This window comes from Syngnathus floridae, unplaced genomic scaffold, assembly GCF_059516105.1.
Source record: "Syngnathus floridae isolate MCC-2025c unplaced genomic scaffold, RoL_Sflo_1.0 HiC_scaffold_165, whole genome shotgun sequence".
NCBI classification, from domain to species: Eukaryota; Metazoa; Chordata; class Actinopteri; order Syngnathiformes; family Syngnathidae; genus Syngnathus; species Syngnathus floridae.
In genome coordinates, this window is record NW_028284183.1 from 20543 (window position 1) to 35000 (window position 14458).

The window sequence follows — 14458 nt, forward strand, 5'->3', positions numbered from 1 at the left end:
GGCTTAAACAGTGAGGATGGGAGCACCCGGAGAACCGGCTGGAGGTGCTGTGGAGGCTCGGCGGGCCGCGTAAAATGCTTAACCGGGGCTCTGGAAGCCTCGTTCGGCTGGGAGAGTGAGGAGGAAAGCACCATGAGGACCGTCTGGAGGTCTTCTGGAAGCACAGCGGGCCGTGTATGACGCTTAGCCGGGGTGCTGGAAGCCTGGGCCGCCTGGGAGAGTGAGGAGGAAAGTACCATGAGGACCGTCTGGAGGTCTTCTAGAAGCACAGCGGGCCGTGGAGAACGCTTAGCCGGGGTGCTGGAAGTCGAGTAAGGCTCAGCCATCTCGTCCAAGGTGCTTATAAAGTGCATGTCCGCTCGGCTGGAGGTATTTCCGGCCACCCGGCGCCTGTGCACGGCCTCTGGGTGGCTCCGGGCCGGCTAGAATTCCGGGCCGCGACCGCTAACTCGCGGGACCCTAAATGGCCCGCGGACCAGCCGGCGGGACGTCGGTGACCACCCATCCGCCTCGCGGTGGTCCCCGGCCGGGTAGAATTCCGGACCGCGATCGCTAACTCGCGGGACCGCAATTGGCCCGCGGACCAGCCGGCGGGACGTCGGTGACCACCCATCCGCCTCGCGGTGGTCCCCGGCCGGGTAGAATTCCGGACCGCGATCGCTAACTCGCGGGACCGCAATTGGCCCGCGGACCAGCCGGCGGGACCTCGGTGACCACCCATCCGCCTCGCGGTGGTCCCCGGCCGGCTAGAATTCCGGACCGCGATCGGTAATTCGCGGGACCCTAAATGGCCCGCGGACCAGCCGGCGGGACCTCGGTGAAGACCCATCCGCCTCGCGGTGGTCCCCGGCCGGCTAGAATTCCGGACCGCGATCGGTAACTCGCGGGACCCTAAATGGCCCGCGGACCAGCCGGCGGGACGTCGGTGACCACCCATCCGCCTCGCGGTGGTCCCCGGCCGGGTAGAATTCCGGACCGCGATCGGTAACTCGCGGGACCGCAATTGGCCCGCGGACCAGCCGGCGGGACGTCGGTGACCACCCATCCGCCTCGCGGTGGTCCCCGGCCGGGTAGAATTCCGGACCGCGATCGCTAACTCGCGGGACCGCAATTGGCCCGCGGACCAGCCGGCGGGACCTCGGTGACCACCCATCCGCCTCGCGGTGGTCCCCGGCCGGCTAGAATTCCGGACCGCGATCGGTAATTCGCGGGACCCTAAATGGCCCGCGGACCAGCCGGCGGGACCTCGGTGAAGACCCATCCGCCTCGCGGTGGTCCCTGGCCGGCGTGGATTCCGGACCGCGATCGGTAATTCGCGGGACCCTAAATGGCCCGCGGACCAGCCGGCGGGACCTCGGTGACCACCCATCCGCCTCGCGGTGGTCCCTTGCCGGCTAGAATTCCGGACCGCGATCGGTAATTTGCGGGACCCTAAATGGCCCGCGGACCATCCGGCGGGACCTCGGTGAAGACCCATCCGCCTCGCGGTGGTCCCTGGCCGGCTAGAATTCCGGACCGCGATCGGTACCTCGCGGGACCCTAAATGGCCCGCGGACCAGCCGGCGGGACCTCGGTGAAGACCCATCCGCCTCGCGGTGGTCCCCGGCCGGCTAGAATTCCGGACCGCGATCGGTAACTCGCGGGACCCTAAATGGCCCGCGGACCAGCCGGCGGGACCTCGGTGAAGACCCATCCGCCTCGCGGTGGTCCCCAGCCGGGTAGAATTCCGGACCGCGATCGGTACCTCGCGGGACCCTAAATGGCCCGCGGACCAGCCGGCGGGACCTCGGTGACCACCCATCCGCCTCGCGGTGGTCCCCGGCCGGGTAGAATTCCGGACCGCGATCGGTAACTCGCGGGACCCTAAATGGCCCGCGGACCAGCCGGCGGGACCTCGGTGAAGACCCATCCGCCTCGCGGTGGTCCCCAGCCGGGTAGAATTCCGGACCGCGATCGGTACCTCGCGGGACCCTAAATGGCCCGCGGACCAGCCGGCGGGACCTCGGTGACCACCCATCCGCCTCGCGGTGGTCCCCGGCCGGGTAGAATTCCGGACCGCGATCGGTAACTCGCGGGACCCTAAATGGCCCGCGGACCAGCCGGCGGGACCTCGGTGAAGACCCATCCGCCTCGCGGTGGTCCCTGGCCGGGTAGAATTCCGGACCGCGATCGGTACCTCGCGGGACCCTAAATGGCCCGCGGACCAGCCGGCGGTACCTCGGTGACCACCCATCCGCCTCGCGGTGGTCCCTGGCCGGGTAGAATTCCGGACCGCGATCGGTAACTCGCGGGACCCTAAATGGCCCGCGGACCAGCCGGCGGGACCTCGGTGACCACCCATCCGCCTCGCGGTGGTCCCCGGCCGGCTAGAATTCCGGACCGCGATCGCTAACTCGCGGGACCGCAATTGGCCCGCGGACCAGCCGGCGGGACCCGCTTGACTTCCTATCCGCCTTCGCTGGTTCCCAAGTCGGCTAGAATTCCGGACCGCGATCGCTAACTCGCGGGACCGCAATTGGCCCGCGGACCAGCCGGCGGGACCCACTTGACTTCCTATCCGCCTTCGCTGGTTCCCAAGTCGGCTAGAATTCCGGACCGCAATCGCTAACTCGCGGGACCGCAATTGGCCCGCGGACCAGCCGGCGGGACCCAATCCACTTCCTATCCGCCTTCGCTGGTTCCCAAGTCGGCTAGAATTCCGGACCGCGATCGCTAACTCGCGGGACCGCAATTGGCCCGCGGACCAGCCGGCGGGACCCGCTCCACTTCCTATCCGCCTTCGCTGGTTCCCAAGTCGGCCACAAATTACGATTATTCGGCCTCTCGCTCTGGAAGTGCCATCGGCACTTGCTCGGAAAAGTGTCCGCCTCTTCTGGTTCCCTAGGTCGGCCGCCAAATGCGAAAAATCGGCCTCTACCCCGTTTGGGTACCAGGGGTAGGGTGCAGTACCAACTTTGGTCTTCAGGTGCGCCAGAGCGCGATGGTTGGTCCCACTAGTCAGCGTACTCATCGACGGTTTACTCCCCTTTCGCAAAATATAGTGGGCACGTATGTGCAGGACTGTTTATTTTTATTTTGAAAAATTTTCTAAGTGCCAGCGGACGCTGGCACACGACGTGTCCGAGCCACGATGGTGCCCAGGCCGGACAGCGACGGCGAAAAAGCCGATTCTGGAAGTTTCGAATATGCCAACGGCAAAAGCGGCGTGATGTGTCCGCCTCGGCTGGTTCTCCGGTCGGCCAGAAAAAGTGAAAATTCGGCCTCTCGCTCTGGAGGTCCGACGAACTTTGGCGAATATTTTCTAAGTGCCAACGGGTGTTGCGCCGAAATGTGTCCGACTCGGCTGGTTCCCCGAGTCGGCCCGAACGAGCGAAAATTCGGCCTCTTCGCCTGGAAGTCCGGCCGACTTTGGCGAATATTTTCTAAGTGCCAACGGGTGTTGCGCCGAAATGTGTCCGACTCGGCTGGTTCCCCGAGTCGGCCCGAACGAGCGAAAATTCGGCCTCTTCGCCTGGAAGTCCGGCCGACTTTGGCGAATATTTTCTAAGTGCCAACGGGTGTTGCGCCGAAATGTGTCCGACTCGGCTGGTTCCCCGAGTCGGCCCGAACGAGCGAAAATTCGGCCTCTTCGCCTGGAAGTCCGACGAACTTTGGCGAATATTTTCTAAGTGCCAACGGGTGTTGCGCCGAAATGTGTCCGACTCGGCTGGTTCCCCGAGTCGGCCCGAACGAGCGAAAATTCGGCCTCTTCGCCTGGAAGTCCGACGAACTTTGGCGAATATTTTCTAAGTGCCAACGGTGTGTTCGGCCGTAATGTGTCCGACTCGGCTGGTGCCCCGAGTCGGCCCGAACGAGCGAAAATTCGGCCTCTTCGCCTGGAGGTCCAACGAACTTTGGCGAATATTTTCTAAGTGCCAACGGGTGTTACACCGTAATGTGTCCGACTCGGCTGGTTCCTCCGGTCGGCCCGAACGAGCGAAAATTCGGCCTCTTCGCCTGGAAGTCCGGCCGACTTGGGCGAATATTTTCTAAGTGCCAACGGGTGTTACGCCGAAATGTGTCCGACTCGGCTGGTTCCCCGAGTCGGCCAGAAAAAGTGAAAATTCGGCCTCTTCGCCTGGAAGTCCGGCCGACTTGAGCTAATATTTTCTAAGTGCCAACGGGTGTTCGGCCGTAATGTGTCCGACTCGGCTGGTTCCCCGAGTCTGCCCGAACGAGCGAAAATTCGGCCTCTCGCTCTGGAAGTCCTGCCAACTTGAGCGAATATTTTCTAAGTGCCATCGGGTCTTGCCCGGAAAAGTGTCCGACTCGGCTGGTTCCCCGAGTCGGCCCGAACGAGCGAAAATTCGGCCTCTCGCTCTGGAAGTCCTGCCAACTTGAGCGAATATTTTCTAAGTGCCAACGGCTGTTCGGCCGTAACGTGTCCGACTCGGCTGGTTCCCCGAGTCGGTCCGAACGAGCGAAAATTCGGCCTCTTGCTCTGGAAGTCCTGCCAACTTTAGCGAATATTTTCTAAGTGCCATCGGGTCTTGCCCGGAAAAGTGTCCGACTCGGCTGGTTCCCCGAGTCGGCCAGAAAAAGTGAAAATTCAGCCTCTTGCTCTGGAAGTCCTGCCAACTTGAGCGAATATTTTCTAAGTGCCATCGGGTCTTGCCCGGAAAAGTGTCCGACTCGGCTGGTTCCCCGAGTCGGCCCGAACGAGCGAAAATTCGGCCTCTTGCTCTGGAAGTCCTGCCAACTTGAGCGAATATTTTCTAAGTGCCATCGGGTCTTGCCCGGAAAAGTGTCCGACTCGGCTGGTTCCCCGAGTCGGCCCGAACGAGCGAAAATTCGGCCTCTTGCTCTGGAAGTCCTGCCAAATTGAGCGAATATTTTCTAAGTGCCAACGGGTCTTGCCCGGAAAAGTGTCCGACTCGTCTGGTTCCCCGAGTCGGCCCGACCGAGTGAAAATTCGGCCTCTCGCTCTGGAAGTCCTGTCAACTTGAGCGAATATTTTCTAAGTGCCATCGGGTCTTGCCCGGAAAAGTGTCCGACTCGGCTGGTTCCCCGAGTCGGCCCAAACGAGTGAAAATTCGGCCTCTTGCTCTGGAAGTCCTGCCAAATTGAGCGAATATTTTCTAAGTGCCAACGGGTCTTGCCCGGAAAAGTGTCCGACTCGTCTGGTTCCCCGAGTCGGCCCGACCGAGTGAAAATTCGGCCTCTCGCTCTGGAAGTCCTGTCAACTTGAGCGAATATTTTCTAAGTGCCATCGGGTCTTGCCCGGAAAAGTGTCCGACTCGGCTGGTTCCCCGAGTCGGCCCGAACGAGTGAAAATTCGGCCTCTTGCTCTGGAAGTCCTGCCAACTTGAGCGAATATTTTCTAAGTGCCATCGGGTCTTGCCCGGAAAAGTGTCCGACTCGTCCGGTTCCCTAGTTCGGCCACATAATGTGAAAATTCGGCCTCTTGCTCTGGAAGTCCTGCCAACTTGAGCGAATATTTTCTAAGTGCCATCGGGTCTTGCCCGGAAAAGTGTCCGACTCGGCTGGTTCCCCGAGTCGGCCCGAACGAGTGAAAATTCGGCCTCTTGCTCTGGAAGTCCTGCCAACTTGAGCGAATATTTTCTAAGTGCCATCGGGTCTTGCCCGGAAAAGTGTCCGACTCGGCTGGTTCCCCGAGTCGGCCCGAGCGAGTGAAAATTCGGCCTCTTGCTCTGGAAGTCCTGCCAACTTGAGCGAATATTTTCTAAGTGCCATCGGGTCTTGCCCGGAAAAGTGTCCGACTCGTCCGGTTCCCTAGTTCGGCCACATAATGTGAAAATTCGGCCTCTTGCTCTGGAAGTCCTGCCAACTTGAGCGAATATTTTCTAAGTGCCATCGGGTCTTGCCCGGAAAAGTGTCCGACTCGTCCGGTTCCCTAGTTCGGCCACATAATGTGAAAATTCGGCCTCTTGCTCTGGAAGTCCTGCCAACTTGAGCGAATATTTTCTAAGTGCCATCGGGTCTCTCCCGGAAAAGTGTCCGACTCGGCTGGTTCCCCGGTTCGGCCACATAATGTGAAAATTCGGCCTCTTGCTCTGGAAGTCCTGCCAACTTGAGCGAATATTTTCTAAGTGCCATCGGGTCTCTCCCGGAAAAGTGTCCGCCTCGTCCGGTTCCCTAGTTCGGCCACGGAATGTGAAAATTCGGCCTCTCTGAGGTACCAGGGGTACGCATTTAGGTACCAGGGGTAGTCGCTGAGGTACCAGGGGTATGCATTTAGGTACCAGGGGAGACCACTACGGTCTGTTGGTCCCCCTAGTTAGTGTACTCATCGGTTTACTCCCCTTTCGCAAAATATAGTCGGCACGTATGTGCAGGACTGTTTATTTTTATTTTGAAAAATGTTCTAAGTGCCAACGGAAGCTGGCACACGAACTGTCCGAGCCACGATGGTGCCCAGGCCGGACAGCGACGGCGAAAAAGCCGATGTGTGTTTGATGGAAGTTTCGAATATTTTCAAAGTGCCAACGGCACTTGCGGGGTGATGTGTCCGCCTCGTCTGGTTCCCCAGGTCGGCCAGAAAAAGTGAAAATTCGGCCTCTTCTCCTGGAAGTCCGGCCAAGTTTGGCGAATATTTTCAAAGTGCCAACGGCACTTGCGGGGTGATGTGTCCGCCTCGTCTGGTTCCCCAGGTCGGCCAGAACAAGTGAAAATTCGGCCTCTTCTCCTGGAAGTCCGGCCAAGTTTGGCGAATATTTTCAAAGTGCCAACGGCACTTGCGGGGTGATGTGTCCGCCTCGTCTGGTTCCCCAGGTCGGCCAGAAAAAGCGAAAATTCGGCCTCTTCTCCTGGAAGTCCGGCCAAGTTTGGCGAATATTTTCTAAGTGCCATCGGCACTTGCGGGGTGATGTGTCCGCCTCGTCTGGTTCCCCAGGTCGGCCAGAACAAGTGAAAATTCGGCCTCTTCTCCTGGAAGTCTGGCCAAGTTTGGCGAATATTTTCAAAGTGCCAACGGCACTTGCGGGGTGATGTGTCCGCCTCGTCTGGTTCCCCAGGTCGGCCAGAACAAGTGAAAATTCGGCCTCTTCTCCTGGAAGTCTGGCCAAGTTTGGCGAATATTTTCTAAGTGCCAACGACTCGACCAGCGTAAAGTGTCCGCCTCGGCTGGTTCCCCATAACGGCCACCATAAGTGAAAATTCGGCCTCTTCTCCTGGAAGTCAAGCCAAGTTTGGCGAATATTTTCTAAGTGCCAACGACCCAACCAGCGTAAAGTGTCCGCCTCGGCTGGTTCCCCATAACGGCCACAACAAGTGAAAATTCGGCCTCTTCTCCTGGAAGTCTGGCCAAGTTTGGCGAATATTTTCTAAGTGCCAACGACCCAACCAGCGTAAAGTGTCCGCCTCGGCTGGTTCCCCATAACGGCCACAACAAGTGAAAATTCGGCCTCTTCTCCTGGAAGTCTGGCCAAGTTTGGCGAATATTTTCTAAGTGCCAACGACCCAACCAGCGTAAAGTGTCCGCCTCGGCTGGTTCCCCATAACGGCCACAACAAGTGAAAATTCGGCCTCTTCTCCTGGAAGTCTGGCCAAGTTTGGCGAATATTTTCTAAGTGCCAACGACTCAACCAGCGTAAAGTGTCCGCCTCGGCTGGTTCCCCAGGTCGGCCACCAAAAGTGAAAATTCGGCCTCTTCTCCTGGAAGTCAAGCCAAGTTTGGCAAATATTTTCTAAGTGCCAACGACTCAACCAGCGTAAAGTGTCCGCCTCGGCTGGTTCCCCATAACGGCCACCAAAAGTGAAAATTCGGCCTCTTCTCCTGGAAGTCAAGCCATGTTTGGCAAATATTTTCTAAGTGCCAACGGCTCTTGAGCCGAAAAGTGTCCGCCTCGGCTGGTTCCCCATAACGGCCATGAAAAGTGAAAATTCGGCCTCTTCTCCTGGAAGTCAAGCCAAGTTTGGCAAATATTTTCTAAGTGCCAACGACTCAACCAGCGTAAAGTGTCCGCCTCGGCTGGTTCCCCAGGTCGGCCACCAAAAGTGAAAATTCGGCCTCTTCTCCTGGAAGTCTTGCCAAGTTTGGCGAATATTTTCTAAGTGCCAACGACTCAACCAGCGTAAAGTGTCCGCCTCGGCTGGTTCCCCAGGTCGGCCACCAAAAGTGAAAATTCGGCCTCTTCTCCTGGAAGTCAAGCCAAGTTTGGCAAATATTTTCTAAGTGCCAACGACTCAACCAGCGTAAAGTGTCCGCCTCGGCTGGTTCCCCAGGTCGGTCACCAAAAGTGAAAATTCGGCCTCTTCTCCTGGAAGTCTGGCCAAGTTTGGCGAATATTTTCTGAGTGCCAACGACTCAACCAGCCTAAAGTGTCCGCCTCGGCTGGTTCCCCATAACGGCCACCAAAAGTGAAAATTCGGCCTCTTCTCCTGGAAGTCAAGCCAAGTTTGGCAAATATTTTCTAAGTGCCAACGACTCAACCAGCGCAAAGTGTCCGCCTCGGCTGGTTCCCCATAACGGCCATGAAAAGTGAAAATTCGGCCTCTTCTCCTGGAAGTCAAGCCAAGTTTGGCAAATATTTTCTAAGTGCCAACGACTCAACCAGCGTAAAGTGTCCGCCTCGGCTGGTTCCCCAGGTCGGCCACCAAAAGTGAAAATTCGGCCTCTTCTCCTGGAAGTCTTGCCAAGTTTGGCGAATATTTTCTAAGTGCCAACGACTCAACCAGCGTAAGTGTCCGCCTCGGCTGGTTCCCCAGGTCGGCCACCAAAAGTGAAAATTCGGCCTCTTCTCCTGGAAGTCAAGCCAAGTTTGGCAAATATTTTCTAAGTGCCAACGACTCAACCAGCGTAAAGTGTCCGCCTCGGCTGGTTCCCCAGGTCGGTCACCAAAAGTGAAAATTCGGCCTCTTCTCCTGGAAGTCAAGCCAAGTTTGGCAGATATTTTCTAAGTGCCAACGACTCAACCAGCGTAAAGTGTCCGCCTCGGCTGGTTCCCCAGGTCGGCCACCAAAAGTGAAAATTCGGCCTCTTCTCCTGGAAGTCAAGCCAAGTTTGGCAAATATTTTCTAAGTGCCAACGACTCAACCAGCGTAAAGTGTCCGCCTCGGCTGGTTCCCCATAACGGCCACCAAAAGTGAAAATTCGGCCTCTTCTCCTGGAAGTCAAGCCATGTTTGGCAAATATTTTCTAAGTGCCAACGGCTCTTGAGCCGAAAAGTGTCCGCCTCGGCTGGTTCCCCATAACGGCCACCAAAAGTGAAAATTCGGCCTCTTCTCCTGGAAGTCAAGCCAAGTTTGGCAAATATTTTCTAAGTGCCAACGGCTCTTGAGCCGAAAAGTGTCCGCCTCGGCTGGTTCCCCAGGTCGGCCACCAAAAGTGAAAATTCGGCCTCTTCTCCTGGAAGTCAAGCCAAGTTTGGCAAATATTTTCTAAGTGCCAACGGCTCTTGAGCCGAAAAGTGTCCGCCTCGGCTGGTTCCCGCGGTCGGCCTTCAAAAGCGAAAATTCGGCCTCTTCCCCTGGTAGCCCTGCCAACTTGTGCGAATTTTTTCTAAGTGCCAACGGCTCTTGAGCCGAAAAGTGTCCGCCTCGGCTGGTTCCCTCGGTCGGCCCCAAAAAGCGAAAATTCGGCCTCTCCCTCTTTAGGTACCAGGGGCTGGGGTACCAGGGGGAGGGTGCAGTACCAACTTTGGTCTTCAGGTGCGCCAGAGTACGCTAAATGGTCCCCCTAGTCAGCGTACTCATCAACGATTTACCCCCCTTTCGCAAAATATAGTCAGAACGAGCATGGGGGGCGCATAATTTACCCCACAAAATGAAAGGGCCCGGTGCCGAGCGCTTGGTCATGGCCGCCAGCAGCGCCCCTTGCTCGGTGGGAACACAACACGCAGGGTTGCACAGCACCCTGGAAGGCACACAGAGAGAGAGAGAAAAATTTTCTAAGTGCCTCTCTTGACGAAAAATGTCTAAGTGCCTCTCTTGACGAAAAATTTCTAAGTGCCACAGCGCTCGAAAATTTCCTAAGTGCGAGCACGGCTGTGAAATATTCAAAGTACAAGGAACGCTGGCAGAATCGCTCGACGGCCGTCTGCTCCCGGCGGCCGCCGTGAAGTCTCCCCTCCCGGGGACGGCTGTCTGCTCCCGGCAGCCGTCCTTAACCCCCTCCCCACACGTTGGCCGAACACCAGCCGAGGGCGAAAGGCTCGCGGTGTGGAAGGATCGTGGCCACGGCTAATCTAGCGATGCCCGCGTTGGACGGTCACACCGCACGACAGAGCGGGGCCTGCATCCGGCGCGAGGCGGCCTTCAGGCACGTGGTTCGAGACGACCTCACCCGCCCTAGCCCGGAGCGGAAAGACTTTTACAAGTCCAAGGAACAATGGCAGAATGGGAGGACCGGCCGCCTCCTTAAACACAGGCCGGAGAGATGGAGCGGGATCAGCGGCCCGCGCATTGAGCGAACACCGGCCGAGGGCGAAAGGCTCGCGGTGTGGAAGGATCGTGGCCACGGCTAATCTAGCGATGCCCGCGTTGGACGGTCACACCGCACGACAGAGCGGGGCCTGCATCCGGCGCGAGGCGGCCTTCAGGCACGTGGTTCGAGGCGACCTCACCCGCCCTAGCCCGGAGCGGAAAGACTTTTCAAAGTCCAAGGAACACACTGGCAGAATCTCTCGACGGCCGTCTGCTCCCGGCGGCCGCCGTGAAGTCTCCCCTCCCGGGGACGGCTGTCTGCTCCCGGCAGCCGTCCATAACCCCCTCCCCACACGTTGGCCGAACATCAGCCGAGGGCGAAAGGCTCGCGGTGTGGAAGGATCGTGGCCACGGCTAATCTAGCGATGCCCGCGTTGGACGGTCACACCGCACGACAGAGCGGGGCCTGCATCCGGCGCGAGGCGGCCTTCAGGCACGTGGTTCGAGACGACCTCACCCGCCCTAGCCCGGAGCGGAAAGACTTTTACAAGTCCAAGGAACAATGGCAGAATGGGAGGACCGGCCGCCTCCTTAAACACAGGCCGGAGAGACGGAGCGGGATCAGCGGCCCGCGCGGAGGGTCTTTAAAATGTACAAAGTCCTAGGAACAATGGCAGAATCGCTCGACGGCCGTCTGCTCCCGGCGGCCGCGGTGAAGGGACTGTACACCCCACCCGGGGACGGCTGTCTGCTCCCGGCAGCCGTCCTTCCCCCCCTCCCCACACGTTGGCCGAACATCAGCCGAGGGCGAAAGGCTCGCGGTGTGGAAGGATCGTGGCCACGGCTAATCTAGCGATGCCCACGTTGGACGGTCACACCGCACGACAGAGCGGGGCCTGCATCCGGCGTGAGGCGGCCTTCAGGCACGTGGTTCGAGACGACCTCACCCGCCCTAGCCCGGAGCGGAAAGACTTTGAAATATTCAAAGTCCAAGGAACACTGGCAGAATGGGAGGACCGGCCGCCTCCTTAAACACAGGCCGGAGCGACCGAGCGGGATCAGCGGCCCGCGCGGAGGGTCTTTAAAATGTACAAAGTCCTAGGAACAATGGCAGAATCGCTCGACGGCCGTCTGCTCCCGGCGGCCGCGGTGAAGGGACTGTACACCCCACCCGGGGACGGCTGTCTGCTCCCGGCAGCCGTCCTTCCCCCCAAACCCACACGTTGACCGACACCGGCCGAGGGCGAAAGGCTCGCGGTGTGGAAGGATCGTGGCCACGGCTAATCTAGCGATGCCCGCGTTGGACGGTCACACCGCACGACAGAGCGGGGCCTGCATCCGGCGCGAGGCGGCCTTCAGGCACGTGGTTCGAGACGACCTCACCCGCCCTAGCCCGGAGCGGAAAGACTTTTCAAAGTCCAAGGAACACTGGCAGAATGGGAGGACCGGCCGCCTCCTTAAACACAGGCCGGAGCGACCGAGCGGGATCAGCGGCCCGCGCGCAGGGTCTTTGAAATGTACAAAGTCCTAGGGACAATGGCAGAATCGCTCGACGGCCGTCTGCTCCCGGCGGCCGCGGTGAAGGGACTGTACACCCCACCCGGGGACGGCTGTCTGCTCCCGGCAGCCGTCCTTCCCCCCCACCCCACACGTTGACCGACACCGGCCGAGGGCGAAAGGCTCGCGGTGTGGAAGGATCGTGGCCACGGCTAATCTAGCGATGCCCGCGTTGGACGGTCACACCGCACGACAGAGCGGGGCCTGCATCCGGCGCGAGGCGGCCTTCAGGCACGTGGTTCGAGACGACCTCACCCGCCCTAGCCCGGAGCGAAAAGACTTTGAAATATTCAAAGTCCAAGGAACACTGGCAGAATGGGAGGACCGGCCGCCTCCTTAAACACAGGCCGGAGCGACCGAGCGGGATCAGCGGCCCGCGCGGAGGGTCTTTAAAATGTACAAAGTCCTAGGAACAATGGCAGAATCGCTCGACGGCCGTCTGCTCCCGGCGGCCGCGGTGGAAGGACTGTACACCCCACCCGGGGACGGCTGTCTGCTCCCGGCAGCCGTCCTTCCCCCCAAACCCACACGTTGACCGACACCGGCCGAGGGCGAAAGGCTCGCGGTGTGGAAGGATCGTGGCCACGGCTAATCTAGCGATGCCCGCGTTGGACGGTCACACCGCACGACAGAGCGGGGCCGCATCTGGCGCGAGGCGGCCTTCAGGCACGTGGTTCGAGACGACCTCACCCGCCCTAGCCCGGAGCGGAAAGACTTTGAAATTTTCAAAGTCCAAGGAACACTGGCAGAATGGGAGGACCGGCCGCCTCCTTAAACACAGGCCGGGCGAAAAATATGCGAATGTTGGGTCTCATCCAAGAAAGGGAGTTACCGGCCGCCTCCTTAAACACAGGCCGGGCGAAAAATATGCGAATGGTCCATCCAAGGAAGGAGGACCGGCCGCCTCCTTAAACACAGGCCGGGCGAAAAATATGCGAATGGTCCATCCAAGGAAGGAGGACCGGCCGCCTCCTTAAACACAGGCCGGAGAGATGGAGCGGGATCAGCGGCCCGTGAACTGAGCGACCACCGGCCGAGGGCGAAAGGCTCGCGGTGTGGAAGGATCGTGGCCACGGCTAATCTAGCGATGCCCGCGTTGGACGGTCACACCGCACGACAGAGCGGGGCCTGCATCCGGCGCGAGGCGGCCTTCAGGCACGTGGTTCGAGACGACTTCACCCGCCCTAGCCCGGAGCTGAAACTCTGCGAATGTTAACATCCAAGGATGGAGGCAACGGCCGTCTCGTTAAGCTGAGGCCGGAGGAAAGTCTGCGGATTCGGGGCATCCAAGGCAGATGGAGGTGCCGGCCGCCTCGGTAAACAGAGGCCGGACCGACCGACATGCGACCATGACCCGCCTTGGTAGGGCCCCCACCGGCCCCGGCTAGCGCCGGCGTTGGGTGGACGGTTCCTCCCCACTTGCGGGTCGCCCTCTAGCGCTACGGCCGCCGCGCGAGCGCGCGCTCCGACGCCGCCCCCGCAGGCCTAGCGCGAGCCGTACGGCAGCGAGACCGAGACGCCCCGATTCCACGCACGCACCTAGCGGCCATCAACGGAGGCCGAGCGCGCGATCCGACTCGCGGCACGCCACGTGGGCGTCCGCCGGCCGCGCCGGTCTACCGCGAAAGATGTTTCTCAAACCCTCGCCTAACCTAGGGACGGCTATCTCGGGAAGCCGCCCCCGCATCTGCACCTATCCGCTAAGCCCTCCCGACCACCGCGAAGCGGGAGGACGTCTATCGTGGCCGCCGGGGCGTATGACCCCTCCGCGTGAGGCGTGCGGGCTCGGGTGGGCCGCAACGACCGAGTCTGACTCGGACGGGGCGCAGCTTCCCTCCCGGTCGCAGCATCAAGCGCCGATCGCGCGACGTCACCAGCCCCCCGGGACGGTTCGTCGGGAGCACGGTACAGGCACGTAGCTCACTCTCCAGCTGGCCGCAGCGGGCCGCACCGACCGAGTCTGACTCGGCCGGGGCGCAGCTTCCCGTCTGGGTGACAGCGGCGACGAGCTGCGACTGTTGGCCGCCGCCCCTTCGTCCTTCCCGGATCCCCCCAGTGCCGACTCAACTCCGCATCCTGGCCGCAGCGAGATACCGTCGGGTTGCGGCGCCCGAGTCTGACTCGGGACGCGCGCTTCTTCCTTCGGACCACAGCGTACGTGCCTCGCGCGGGCAAAGTCGCCGGCACAGCGCCGCGCCCCCTCGACCAAGCGAGCCTCAGCCGGGCCGCGACGACCGAGTCTGACTCGGACGGAGCGCAGCTTCCCGCCTGGGTTACCGTGACGAGTCGCGGGCGGCCGTCGCCCTTCCCCCGGACCCCGCCGTGTTCCCTCGCGGTTGCTCCTAAGCCGCCTGCTCGAGCCCAACCGATGTGCCACCCCCGTTGCCGAGTTCGCTCTCCCCGAGCTCGTCTCCCCGTCAATACCGTTCCGTGACCGTCCCGCCGCGCGGCGATCCGCTCTGCCCCAGCGCCTTCCGGCCAGCGTCCTACGGGTCTGATCTGGCCACAGCACGAGCGCTCGGCAGACAAAGCGGCGTCG